The 14557-nt window shown below is 37.9% G+C and overlaps 1 long non-coding RNA gene across 1 annotated transcript; it reads left to right on the top strand.

Annotated features, from left to right (window-relative positions):
- LOC109832211 lies at window positions 8298-9227 on the top strand. Its single transcript, XR_002244661.1, has 2 exons — window positions 8298-8479; window positions 8900-9227. It is a non-coding gene; the product is annotated as an uncharacterized LOC109832211 (long non-coding RNA).

Genomic DNA, 14557 nt, shown 5'->3' with positions numbered 1-14557 from the left:
CCCTACTAGAGTCCTTATACACGGGCAAGACCCGTATTCTACCTCAAAGCCCTCATTTGGTGTCACATTAGAGAATTTCATTCATCTCAGCAACAATATAAGATCATTCACTCTTGGTTCTTTTTGCTCAATCTATTACATCTGGATACTGAAAATTTTTACCAGATAGCTCAGTATCAAGTTTAGAAATCGCTTCTTTTGTCACATCTTAGGAAAACCTCCACATTTCATTAAAGATACCCGTTGTCATCGAACTCCAAGTTAGTAAGCTCCGTTTGGATATCATGGTGTTTTACTTGTTTCCATGGTGTTTTTGCCAAAACAAAACACCATGCGTTTGAAAACTATGGTGTTTTTTAAGCTAAATCATCCTCAAACAAAAACCACAACACTTATTTCAAAATACCTAAAAGGTGTTTTAAGTTTGGTGTTTTGGTTTTGAGTTTGAGAAGATGTTAATATAATATCTAACATAATATATTAAATGTAATTAACATATAGTTATTATCAACATACTTATTAGTTATTATACTATGTACTATATTATACTATACTATACTATATTATAGTTAATCTAATATATTAGTAATATTTATTAAATAATATAAAAATATAATAAATAAAATATCTTATATAATAATATAATAACATATTAAATACTAGTATTTAATATGTTAACAATGTATTATATAATAATGAATAATAATAAAATATAAATAAAGTAATAAAAATAATAAAAAAGCTATTGATAATAAATAATAATATAATAATGATATAATAATATACTATACAATAGTATAATCTATATTAGTAATATTTATTAAATAATATAAAAATATAATAAATAAAATATCTTATATAATAATATAATAACATATTAAATACTAGTATTTAATATGTTAACAATGTATTATATAATAATGAATAATAATAAAATATAAATAAAGTAATAAAAATAATAAAAAAGNNNTAATATATTAGTAATATTTATTAAATAATATAAAAATATAATAAATAAAATATCTTATATAACAATATAATAACATATTAAATACTAGTATTTAATATGTTAACAATGTATTATATAATAATAAATAATAATAAAATATAAATAAACTAATAAAAAATAATAAAAAGTTATTGACAATAAATAATAATATAATAATAATATAATAATATGCTACACAATAGTATAATCGCTATAATATTATTAACTTTTTAATAAATAAACTGTAATAAATTAATAATTATAAAATATTATATAATAGTAACATATTTAAAAATAAAATAACAATATAATAATAATATTATAATAATATATTTTATAGTAAATGTAATATAATATATAAAATATTAGTATATTATTTAATAAATAAAATAATTTATTTCTAACAAATGTTAATGTAAAAATAATATATTCATAATGTAATAATATTTATTTATATCATAAATACTAACATACTAGTAATAACATAATATTAACATTATTAATAATATTATATTATATGAATAATAGTATAATATTATATTATATTAATAATAGTATAATATTATAATAATAATAAAATAATATTATTATAAATATATTAATATAATGTATAACAATAACGAATTGATATACCAAAATAATTAAATATATAATTATTTGAAAATAATATGTAATAATTATAATATAATATAACTCATTAAGTATAATATAATATTATAATATATTATATAATTTTATATTGCATTATATTTAATACTTCTAATACTATAATAATATAAACTAAATATTAAATATACACATGGCCTATCAATGCTAGGACCTAAATTCACACCCATGGTTTGGACCCAAATCTTTCTTTAGGGAAATGGACCATTTTCTAATAAATCTATGTCCACCGGATATTTGGTGCATCAAAATATCAAATACCGTCCTTTTTTTGGATGTGTTAGAAGAGAGTATTAGTTTAGCATTGGTTTAGTCTCACATTGTTTGTAAGACTAACTTGTAACTAATCCATCTCTATAAATAATAAAGTATAGAGTGAGGGGAGAACACTCTAAGAAATTTTTTTCTCTCCAAATCTTAACATGGTATCAGAGCCTATCTCTAACCCTAACTCTAATACTAATCCAAATTCCTAAGCCTAACCCTAACCCTAATTCCCGCGCCTTCGCTTCACCCGCCGTCGCTTTGTCCAGATCCGAGCGCCTTCACTTTGTCCAGATCTGAGTTCGCCGCTGCTTCGTCCAGATCCGAGCGCTTGTCCAGATCTGAACGCCTTCACTTCGTCCAGACCTTCCTCGTCCTCGCTCCTATTGATCTTCACCAACCTCACGTCCTTCCTCCTTGTCGTGAGAAGGAAATCCTTGATCTTGTGAATCTGCTTCGGCATCGCCACCTGCCATCGATGACCGCCACCACCATGGGGCCTTCGCTCTCAACCATGACCGCCGCCGACATGCCCCTTTTTTGTTTTCAGATCTGAATCAGATCTGTGAGTTGTTCTCTTAAAAAAAATATTATATTTATATACATATATTTATTTAACCTTTGGGTTAAATAATAAACCTTTGGGTTCCATCTTAACCTTCGGGTTCTTGAACTTTAACCTTCGGGTTCCATGTTAACCTTTGGGTTCTTGCACTTTAACCTTCGGGTTCAAAATTAAACATTCGGGTTCTTGGACTTGTTCAGCCTACTGGCTAATTCAAGAGTTATTATCTTAAACTTGGACATGCTTTGATTGTTTCCATTTTGGAGTACAACTTGTGGAGGGTATCGTCTTGAACTTTACTCGTCTGTTTCATGATGGACGGATCTAAGGAACTCAAGAATTCTGAGTTAACGGTCCAGATGATAGTTTCAGAAATATTTTCTGCTAGAATCACTGGCCAGAAGCTTGATGGAATTAACTATTTCCAGTGGAAGCGTGTTACTGAAATCTATGTGGCAGATCGAGGCAAAACTGGCCATTTGTTGACGGACCGTCGACACCGGAATCTTGGACATTGGATGATAGTGTCATCTTAAATTATTAATATTATGGAGCCTAAAATTCGGGATTTAGTTCTTTATTGTATAACAGTGAATGAACTTTGGTGTTTTTTGCAAGATCTCTATGGGGATAGCAAAAATATTAATCGGGCATATAAAGTAATTCAAGAGCTGTTTCATACGAAATAGGATGATAAACTCATGGATGATCATTATGGTGAGTTCAATGGTCTGGCTGAGAAACTTCGTCAGATTTTTCTATTACTGGGGATGTAAAACAAATACAGAAATAATGGAACAAACTTATAGTATTCACCTATTTTGGTACCCTAGATTCCATTTACTCCTCTGCTTGACCACAAATCATGGGGAGCTCCGCAATTAGTTCTTTGGCTGAGACTTATCACTTTCTGAAGAACGTTATTCCTGCACAGCCATTTACATCCACTGCGGATCGATCTGCGTTTGCCACTCAAAGTTGGCAATCTTATGGACGAGAGGGTCATACCAGTGGTCCTGGAAGAGGTAGACGAAACTTTAAAGGGAGAGGAGGTTACCACACTGGTCGTTTTGGGGGCCGAGGTGGCCATGGAGGTCATCTCAAGGCGGACATACTCATGTTGATGACTCGGTAAAGACTTGTAACTACTGTCACCAGCCAAAATATCTCAAATATAATTATTCTGAATTGGAAAAGAAGAAGGCCAAGGGTGCTTACATGACCGCTCAGGACAACTTCACCTCATCTAATAGTGAAAGTTACCACAGTCAGTCCTTCATAATGATGCGGAGCTGCATCGTCAATTTCAGCAATTTTAATTATTCCAACAATACCAGAGTTCACAAACATCGTCTTTCTCATTATTCGCTACTCTCAAAAGTGCAGGTACCCCTTTATCTTTACTTACATCATCTTCGTCTAATACTTGGATTATAGATACATGCGTCACTGATCATATGACTAGGAATCAAGGTATCTTGTCATCTTTCTTCCCTACATACAATTCAGTTATATTAGCTGATTGTTCACGTACACCTGTCCAGGATGTCAGCAACACCAATCCTGCCCATAGTCTTCCTCTTCTGTCCAGGATGTCAGCAACACCAATCCTGCCCATAGTCTTCCTCTTTCCTCCGTATTTTATCTTCCTAGTTTTTTCTATAACCTTTTATCTGTTAGTAAGATTACTAAATCTCTAAACTGTACAGTGACATTTTCCCCCACACATTGTGTCTTTCAGGACCTGGTCACGAGAAAAACGATTGGGACGGGACATGAGCAGCACGGCCTTTATAAACTAAAATTAGGCGCCAAACATTTAGCTTGTATCAGAAACTTATCATCCCTACAATACCACTGTCAGCTAGGATATCCCTCTCTCTCTCTCTCTCTCTCTCTCTTTGTTCTCAAGATTCTTAATCCCTAGTTCAAATCCCTTTCTTTATTAGAGTGTGAGTCGTATCAACTTGGCAAACACCATTGTGTGTCTTATCCTAATCGATTCAATAAGAAGGTTGTTAAGCCATTTGATCTTATTCATTTTGATGTTTGGGGGCCATACCCAATAACTTCTAAATTGGGATTCAGATACTTTCTCAGTTTTGTGGATGATCACTCTCCTGTTACTTAGATTTATCTTCTCAAGTCTAGGTCTAAAGACTTTTCTACATTTAAACTCTTTTATTACGAAATAGTCAATCAATTCAATACTTTAATAAACAATTTCTGATCTGATAATGCAAAGGAATATTTGGATGATAACTTTACTAGTTTCCATGAACAACATGAAATCCTCCATCAGTCTTCTTGTGTTTACACTCCTCAGCAAAATAAAATTCCTTTCAAAGTTCTATACCCCAACGATGATCTCTTTTCGCTTCCTCCAAAGATCTTTGGCTCTCTGTGCTTTGTTCATAACCACAGTTCAAATAAATAAAAGTTTAACTCTCGGTCTATTAAAGGTATTTTTCTTGGCTACTACCGAAAGCATAAATATTACAAGTGTTTCTGTCCGTCACTCAATCGTTTTGTGTTATCTGCTGATGTAACATTCTTTGAAGATAAACCCGATTATTCTAGTTCTCCATCTCCCTTATCACCGGATGAGTATGACTATTTGATCCTGTAAGAGCCATTGGTTAATGGTGGTAGTTCATCCGCTGACAATACTATTTACGCTACTGGCAAAGATTCAGTTCGGTTTAATGACCCAATTCAAGTTTATCATCATCGTTTTGCTCTTGCTCCTGTGCTAACGTCGGCCTCAACACCATATCCTTCGCCCGAAGAACCTGAATCAGTAAGTATAAATTTACCCCCTTCTGGGGAAGACCTTCCTATTGTACTTCGAAAAGAGACACGGACTTGTACTTAACATCCTATTTCTAACTTTGTCTCCTATGATCGCCTCTCCTTTACCTTTTGATCTTTTGTTACTTCCCTCGACTCATATTTGGTTCCCAAGAATGTGTCAGAAGCCCTGTCTATTCCAGGTTGGAACCAAGCGATGCAGGATAAAATGAAGGCCTTGCGGCAAAATGAGACTTGAGATTTGGTCTCACTTCCACCAGGAAAGCGTCTCGTCGGTCGTAAGTGGGTGTACACTGTCAAGTTGAATCCTGATGAAACTTTGGCATGCCTGAAAGTCTGACTGGTTGCTAAAGGCTAATCATAGGTGTATGGCTTGGATTACATAGATACATTCTCTCCGGTGGTAAAAATGACATTTGTTCGGATTTTTGTTTCGTTAGCAATGACAAATCACTGACCACTTTATTAGTTGGACATCAAGAATGGATTCCTAAATGATATTTTAGATGAGGAGGTTTACTTGGAGTAACCATCAGGTTTTGTCGCTCAGGGGGAGAATACAAATTGTGTGTAGGCTGAAGAAATCACTCTATGGTCTGAAGTTGTCTCCGAGAGCCTGGTTTGGACGTTTTGCATCAGTTATTCAGGAATTTAGGCTTTATCGTGCACAGAAAGATCACTTTATTTTCTGGCAAATTCAGAATGAGAAATGAATTATGCTCGTTGTCTATGTGGATGATATTGTAATTACAGGGGATGATACTTCTGGTATTGACAGTTTGAAGAAGCATTTACAGATACATTTCTAAATTAAAGATCTTGGTTCCCTAAAATACTTTCTAGGCATTGAAGTCGCAAAGTCAATGAAGAGTATTCTTCTGTCACAAAGGAAGTATGTCCCGGATATGCTATCAAAAGCCAGGATGTTAGGATGCAGAAACAATGATTCTCCAATGGACGTGAACTCAAAATTACTACCAGACCAGGGGGCTTCTTGAGGTTGTTGGGCAGTATAGGAGATTGGTGGGAAAACTAAATTATCTGACGGTGATCAGATCTGACATGATATTCGCAGTCAGTGTTGTGAGTCAGTTCTTGTCCACACCAAGAACTACTCACTTGGATGTAGTAATGAGAATTTTGAGGTACTTGAAGAAGGCTCCAGGACGAGGAATTCTCTACTCAGATCAGGACATACCAGAGTTGCAAGCTTCTCTGATACAGATTGGGATGGATGTCCTTATGATAGGAGATCGACTACTAGATATTATGTCTTTCTCGAAGGAAATATGGTGTCATGGAAAAGTAAGAAGCAAAGTGTTGTGTCTCGATCCATTGTAGAATCAAAATACAGGGCTATGGCAAATGTGACACTAGAGATGGTGTGGATCAGAGACTTATTAACAGAGATTGGTCTCCCTCCAGAATATACCATGAGTCTATATGACGACAATAAAGCAGCAATTCACATTGCTGAGAACCCCGTGTTTAATGAGAGAATCAAACACATTGAAGCCAACTGTGATGTAGTCAGCAAGAAGCTCGAGGACAAAGTCGTCATGACAAAATATGTATCGACAGTACATCAGTTAGCAGGCATTCTTACAAAACCACTTGGTCGAACATGGGTTGACTTTATTTGTGACAAGCTGGGCATGCATGATATATATGCTCCAACTTGAGGGGGAGTATTAGAAGAGAGTATTAGTTTAGCATTGGTTTAGTCTCACATTGCCTGTAAGACTAACTTGTAACTAATCCATCTCTATAAATAATAAAGTATAGAGTGAGGGGAGAACACTCTACTTTTCTCTCCAAATCTTAACAGGATGCAAGTTGCAACGTAATAGGATCATCCAAAAGTTTTTCTCAATTTGCTTTACTAATTACCCAGGAAATACAGAAATAAAAACATTGATAGTATACTACCTTACTATAATAGCTAGTGGTTCAACAAATATCTCATCAAGTTGTTGACAAATTACCAAAAAAATTAGAACATAACAAAAGATTAAGCAGTTTGATCTTCATTCTAATATAGACAAACCAAGACGTTTGAACTAACAAAAGAAGCTCTTGTCAAGGCATCATTTGAATAAGTACTCCAGTTTCTCTACCCCTCAAGATCAATGTCTGGGCATATTTTGTTGACCATTAACAATGATGTTATAACCACAGCTTCTGTAGCATTAATAAAGCATTTATTCACTTCTAAAAAAATAGCTTACGTAAACTAAAATTGACCTGTCCTTGCACATTTCAGTATTTCAAATTCTGATGAATAAAAAATCGTAGTTTCAATGGAGACCGAAGGACCATATTGTACAATATAAGAAATCTATGTCAACTTTTATGTAGAATACACATCTTCTCAGAACGCCCCGCATACGAGCGGCCCCTCTGAGCTGCACATCATGAGGTGCGTGAAATGACAACTTTCCCCCATATCAAGCACATTTGCAGAGTAGACAGCCTGCTAGCATGGAGGTCATTCTGAGGGGATGCAAACTCTTTTACATAGGTTTAATTAATGTATAGTTTAAGATGTCTTAGATTATATTATACAATTTATAATTTTATTATTGCAGATAGACTCGCGAGTGAAAATTTTAACTTTTTTACGCTCAGAGAAAGAGAATTTGATTTTTATCAAACAGGCCTCCTGAGAGTAAAAAAAAAGGTATTAAGAAAAAAGTTTCACTCAGGGGGTCTAACTGCAATTGGCCAGTACTAACTACACGGGGTCTGCAATCAACAACCACCAATTATATATACCATAAAAAACAAAGGGTCTTCATTATGTGTGTATGTATACCCGTGCACACATGCACGTGCACGGGTGGGTGGGTACGTTAGATTGTGGTAGAAGGGTGAAATTTTGGAAAGAGACAAGGTACCATAAGGCTATATGAGAAGGTAGGTGATTGGTGTTGCGAGGAAAATGGAATAAGGCAATTGGAATAGTGAAATAGACTTCACCCAAGAATAAAGCAAGCTGACGGTTACTAACTCTCCTACCCCCCTCCCTTTCTCTCCGTTATTTCGAAGCCTTTGCCCTGCTTTCTCCATTAATCTCAGGATGAGGAAATAGTACGTAGCACCCATCTCCGAGATGAGCTGGCTTCAATCTCTCTTCTCTCCGTTGAAGAAGGTCTGGGTCCGGATGCATTCTACCTCGAAAAAGAGTATATTTTTCGCCTTAATTTTTTTAGCCTTCGTTTTTTCCACATATACTTCTGTTTTATGTACGTATGTTTAAGCTACTCAATATACATAGCTCGTTTTTACAATTAGTTTACATCGTGCGATTTTGCTATATGAATAACTAATTCTTTAGCAATTAATCACTGTTCTTTCCCCATGTTTCACATTAAAACATCATCTATTTGTATTACACGTTAGGCGTGGGATCGAGGAGTAAACCATACTGCATTGCCTGCAGCTCTCATAGTATAACTCTTGCATTGCTCAGGAATATTTGCATTAGAGTACGTAGTGTAAAAGATCAATATATATATCTGTATATTTTTTTTTTCTTACTTTTTTTTGGAGAAGAATGATAAATGTAAAATCTTTTAAGTTTGTGATGGTATTTTGCAATGTAGGTAGAGGGATCTACATCCTATACGATGATGTGAAGTCATGCCAATATGAAGATGTGCACGTGCTTTGGTCAATCCTGGTGGAGTCTCATCCCCCAGCATTGCCACCTCCAAAGCCATGAGTCGGAAGTTAATTCCTTGTGCCAATACACACATGCATAATAATTACTAGTATAATTACGAGATTTTGATGTACACAAACAAGTTTCTACGTGTATTAAGTAGTTGTGTCTTTAGTTATTTGATGAGTAAGGGTGAACATGAGAGCTTGTTTCCGTTGTAAACAAGAATGTAATGTATCCTTCCGCAATGAAACCTAGGACTTTTGTTTGATGGGGAGAGTGGTCTCTTCGTTGTGTATAACATAGAATACAAAAACAAGGCAGCGACAAGATTCAGTAGAAATCTTCTTTATTTTATTTTATTTTCTCCGTTTCTAAATTGTTTTTAACTGGTAGTTTGTCTATTTTGTGGGTAGTTGAAGGTGGCAGGGGTTTCATTTTCAAGTGTTTTAGTCACTAACTGCAGCCTCAAGTTATAAGATGGTCAATGCTACGGTGACATAACGCGATGCACGTGTAAAGCGCATCTGTTGCATGAGGTCTTATCTTATGTAAACCTCTTCCAAAATAATAATTATTATTATTACTACTATTATAATAAATAACCAATTTACTTTTTTCTCGATCATCAGTTTAAAAAGGAAAATGCTAGAGGCACACCATTAAACCACACCTCCAACCACACTCCTCTCTCGCTACAGTGCATTGGGGCCCACATGAGAATTTTTAAAAAAATTCTCATGTGGGCCCTAATGCATTGTAAAGAAAGAGGAGTGTGGTTGGGAGTGTGGTTTAAGGTGTGACGGTAGCGCCTCTCGTTTAAAAAAGATCAATTTGTAAGACTCAAACCAATTTGAACGTAGTTTTCCCCCCTTAAATTGGCTGTTGTGCCTCGAGAAACCAAAACAATCGCCAAGAAAGATAAACAACCAACCAAAATCAACAGCACAAACAACCAAACACCAGTTTTACGTGGTTCGGCAAGATGCCTACGTCCACGGGGCAAGGAGGGGGGAGTTTTCACTATTAGAAATCAAGAGGAACAAAGTAGGGTTACAAATCTCTCATAAACCCTCAACAATCAACTCTCAATCTCTCCAATTGCTCCTAGAATAGAAGCCCAAAGAAAACTCTCTCAATCTGCTCAAATTCATCCTTGCTCTTAACCCTAAAAAACACCCAAAGGGTATTTATACAAATCCAAAACGAAGCGGGTCGAAAACCTGAAAGCCCAGTCCAAAACAGCGTCGGTCAACCGGACCGGTCGACCGACCAGCTCTCAGTAGAAAACCCAAACTCCAGAAAACCGTCGGTCGACCGCACCGGTCGACCGATTTCCTTCCAGACGCACAGGAAGCCTTGTGCACGAATGCGGTCGACCGGGCCGGTCGACCGCCACCCTGACAATCTGAATCCTGAGCTTATCTCTTCAAATCTCCACCTCAGCGAAGATTCTTCCAAAACTGAGCCGACACCGATCAAACCAATACCTTAACTGTTGCACCCAGTATGCCATGGCAACGGACTCATGACAACGGACTCCAATCACAACACGTCGAGATCCAAACGGGAGTGCGAACACTCAACCCCAAACCAACTGTGTCTACTCACCAAACAACTGAGCCTACACCGACTACACCAAATGCCTCACTTGCTGAGACCCAAATGGGAGTGCGAACACTCTCCCCAAATGTCGATGTCGCTCACCAAATCGGCTGCATCATAAAGACTGCCTACGTATCCTCTTGCCCAAGGAATCAAGCCTTCACGTAGTTCACCATATGGGCCTCCAAAGGCCCTCAATCCAACTTGCGGCTGATAGCATCATCAACGACCTCAAACTGAAGCGATCCAAACACCTCTACCTGAGATGTAACAATGGTCGTATCCAAAACATATCCATCAGCTGCATCCAAAACAACTACCTCATCATCTGCACCCATAAATAAATGACTCCCATGCTGTGCCACCTCAGCTGGAATCCCAACCAATGCAGAATGACCTGGAGTATGTGGGAAAGTCCCCACCCAATGTGGAGTAGCATCAACCTCCACCCGCTGCGATATCCCTCTGACCTGATCAATACTCTCCACCTGCCGAGAGTCCAAAGTGACAAACCTGCTCAGACCAAACTCAGAAGCTCCCAACTGATAGCCAAATGAACTCCTGAATCCCAACTGCGCAATCGGATCCAACCTCACATCAACGATGTGACCAAGTGCTGGGTAGCCAAATATCCGACGCCGACCAAAATCTAAAGCAGCTCCACCAGATCTAACAACTCTACACGCAGCAGTCGGCAACCACATAAGATGACCCAAACCTGTCGAAGCCTGAATACCAGATCCACTGCTCGACAACCAATACCGATCCTCCTCCAGAAAAGAACGGCCCACTAAATCCGCCATCTCATCACGTCGCCCCACTGTCTCCTTCCCTCTGAAGTGTCTCCAACTGCCGTGAGCTCGGCACCAATGCAAGAAAGGACTCCTACTAGAATAAGTACGACTGGTAACCTTTCTGCCCATACACCTCCTCCAACTGTTGCGGACTACTAGGTCTTTATACCAACGGGACTTGGTTGCAACCCAAATATGCCTAGTACAATCCCCAACATAGGAAACAAAATAACGATTACCTCCCGATGATGCCTCCTCGGAAAGCCCCCAAATGCCTGACTGAACACCTCCAATAAGACCTCTCGATCGATGGATAGAAGTGCTGAACTCCACCTCGGTCTTCTTGCTCATACCAATGTGCTCACAGGACTTCAATCTGCAGGTCATAGCACTCCTCAACAATCTGTGCACGGTATAACCAACAATATATCCCAGCACCAAACAATGCCACAGTCTAGCCATAGAAGTAGTCAGCGCCCTATCAACTACCGTGCTCCCAAGTAGAGAATACAAATTACTCCGCCTGACTCCCTTCATCACAATTATGGACCCCGATGTGACCTTCAAGCGAGAATCCGCCAAGATCACCCTATAGCCCGATGCCTCCAATACCCCAAGTGAAATGATGTTCTTCCTCAGTTGAGGAACGAACCTCACATCAGCCAACTCCCGGATCATCCCGTCACTCATCCGAATCCGAACGGTACCAATACCACCAATAGGGCATCTGTGATCATTACCCATGAGAACAGCATCCCCTCTTTCCAACTCCTGAAAGCTGGAGAACCAATCCCTTCTAGGGCATATGTGGTAAGTAGCACCAGAATCCAACATCCACTCGGTGGAGTCGGCAACATCAACTGACGGAAGAGCTGGGCACGAATAGCCCGAAGAATCTGAATCTGAAACATCGCCACTAGCCTTGGCAATATTCACCTCTGAAGCTTGAATAACTTTTCCTTTATTCTTCACAGCTTGCAATTTTGGGCATTCGGATTTCCAATGTCCATCCTCTCTACAAAAAGCACACTGATTCCTACCAACTGCAGGATGCCCCACTCTAGACTGCGATCTTCTTCCACGGTTTGGACTTCTAGCTCTTGCAACCAATGCACCAGCAACCGGCTCGATGGAAGTCTCCTTGTCCTTCTTTCGAAGTTGATAATTCACAAGGGCTGCGGTGACCTCACTATACGAAAGTGATGCCTTTCCATTAATAAGAGTGAGAACGAAGGTCTCATATTCCTCGTCGGGCAAGGAACTCAATAACAACAATGCCTTGTCCTCGTCTTCAACCTTGACATCTACATTCGCCAAATCTGCAAGTAGCTTCGTGTAGTGGTTCATGTGATCACTAATGGATGTCCCCTTCTTCAATTGGAAGCGATAAAGCCTCCTCTTCAAATGCAAACGATTTTCGATGCTCTTCGTCAAATATTTGCCCTCTAGGACCTCCCAAATCTTCTTTGCCGAAGTTTCATTCATCACATCATATTTAAGGTCTTGGGTAAGGCAAGACCTAATCACACCACACGCCGTTCTATTCATTTTATTCCAAACCTTTTCATCAATGTCGGCCGGTTTCCCGTCCAACTCCAATGTATCTTCCAAATTTTGCGCATTTAGCGCATCCATGACTTCGCATCGCCAAAGTCCAAAATTATTTGTGCCGTTGAACTTTTCCACATCTATTTTCATAGAATGTATATTCAAACTTTGGACGGCCTTCACACCAGAAGAACCCTCCCCACTTTTATCTTTTTCAGCCATATATCTCAAAGCACCACCAAACCAATGCGGAAACAAACGAGAAATAGATCCAAATTGAAAAAGACGAGATTTTTACTGAAAAGATCCCACCTTTATCACCAAACGAAGCCCTAGATGAACTTCCAAAGCGATCTACTCCTCCAAAATAGCCCAAGCGTAGCCCGGAGCTCTGATACCAATTGTTGTGCCTCGAGAAACCAAAACAATCGCCAAGAAAGATAAACAACCAACCAAAATCAACAGCACAAACAACCAAACACCAGTTTTACGTGGTTCGGCAAGATGCCTACGTCCACGGGGCAAGGAGGGGGGAGTTTTCACTATTAGAAATCAAGAGGAACAAACTAACCGGCACGGTCGACCGCGATCAATTCCGGTCGACCGGCCCGGTCGACCGACCAGCTCTTAGTAGAAAACCCAAACTCCAGAAAACCGTCGGTCGACCGCACCGGTCGACCGATTTCCTTCCAGACGCCCAGGAAGCCTTGTGCACGAATGCGGTCGACCGGGCCGGTCGACCGCCACCCTGACAATCTGAATCCTGAGCTTATCTCTTCAGGCATATATAGCTCAGAATTCGAGAACCAATTTGAATGTAGTTGTTAATAATTAAACATGCGTTTTCAATATTATCATCATATATTAATGACACGACTTAATTGAAGTGGATGAGAAGTATCAAGGATATATTTTATGATAAACCAAAGTGACTCTTATTTCTTATTAGAAAGGATGCGGTGAAATAAAATAAACAGAACAACTTCGTAACTTATATATACTGGGGGCCTTCAGCCTCAGCACAGAAAGAAGATATCACTTTTAAGTCCTCCTAGTGAAAGCTACGGATGATGACATTAAATTTGAAAGAGTAAGAGCTAACTCAGAACCACGCTGAAATTAGGTTAGTACAAGCAAAACTGATCCTTGCGATACCGTGGTTACGTGTGGTATTAGTGTGAAGACAACAAAAGAATTGAGTTAAGCATTTGGTTAAAAATACACCTTATACATTACCACTAAAAAATATATATAGCAAATAACTACATATAGTAACTTATATCGTAAACTAAATTGTTATAATAATGTGGGTCTAAAAATTCAGTTGAGTTAGAAGCGTACGGGTTATAAATTAAACGGCAGTAGAACTTTGGATTTATAGGCAAAAGAATCCTTTTTGGAGGTGGGTATGTTTAAAAATAAAATGGAGATAAAACTTTAGATTCACAAGCTACAAACTCAATTAAGATGTCGTGACATTAGTGTTAGAAAAGTCAAACAAATGGTTTTCTTTAAGCATTTGGTTCAAATATAACATATAGCAAACAACTTATAAACTCAATTAAGATGTCGTGACATTAGTGTTAGAAAAGTCAAACAAATGGTTTTCTTTAAGCATTTGGTTCAAATATAACATATAGCAAACAACTTAT

This window comes from Asparagus officinalis, chromosome 3 (assembly GCF_001876935.1).
Source record: "Asparagus officinalis chromosome 3, Aspof.V1, whole genome shotgun sequence".
NCBI classification, from domain to species: Eukaryota; Viridiplantae; Streptophyta; class Magnoliopsida; order Asparagales; family Asparagaceae; genus Asparagus; species Asparagus officinalis.
This window is presented reverse-complemented; position numbering and strand designations above follow the sequence as displayed.